At 44.4% G+C, this 763-nt stretch overlaps 1 non-coding gene across 1 annotated transcript; it reads right to left on the bottom strand.

Moving 5' to 3' along the window:
- Positions 1 to 356: 356 nt before the first annotated feature.
- Positions 357 to 548, bottom strand: LOC123568206 (U2 spliceosomal RNA). Its single transcript, XR_006691420.1, has one exon. It is a non-coding gene; the product is annotated as a U2 spliceosomal RNA (small nuclear RNA).
- Positions 549 to 763: the final 215 nt, after the last annotated feature.

Genomic DNA, 763 nt, shown 5'->3' on the forward strand with positions numbered 1-763 from the left:
TTGCTGCTGCCTCTGTAACTCCAAGAGAACTTCTTCCACCTCTGTCGCTGCCCATGTTGTTGCTCCCTGGGGACACATGTCCTAGCACACAGTCCCTTGACATGGGATTTCTAGCTCAGCCTGTTCTCCTGCTCAGCCCAGTCTGCCCCTCGCTCAAGTGATCTTCTTGTCCAACACTCTCTTGGATGTGGTACTGGCAAGATAGCTCAAGCCCACTGCTTTGTCGACTTCACTTATGGGAGACTATTTTTGCAGCACAAATGGTGGAAATGCAGTCTGGAACCTCGTTAACAGTGAATTAGAGTACTTTGTAGAACACTAGGGGAACAAAAGAAAACAATCTATCATTAACTCAAAAGGAATGCATTACTCCTGAAAGCATTGCAATTACATGCTGAGGCATGGAGAGGATAGAGCAAGCTCCCAAACCATTTCCGAATTCCAAATATTAATTTAATTCCCTGAACATAGATAGAGATCACATTCGATGCTTTAACTGATAGGAACAGATATTACATTTGTTTTTAGCCAATAGGCGGAGAATGCGTCTACTTACGCCACACCTCTCCTATTTCTCAGTTGAGGTGGAGGCTGACACCACAGATCCCTATAGCTCTCCAGTGCTCTGAAACTTTCCCTGATATTGCTCTGACCTGACGTAATGCTCCCAAGGAAACATCTTTCACCCTGAAAATAATCAGTCTCAGTATCTTATTCCCTGAGGGCTGACCCAAACATCTCTTTTGTGTACTCACACTTATAA

The sequence above is a fragment of the Macaca fascicularis genome, chromosome 12, assembly GCF_037993035.2.
Source record: "Macaca fascicularis isolate 582-1 chromosome 12, T2T-MFA8v1.1".
NCBI lineage: Eukaryota > Metazoa > Chordata > Mammalia > Primates > Cercopithecidae > Macaca > Macaca fascicularis.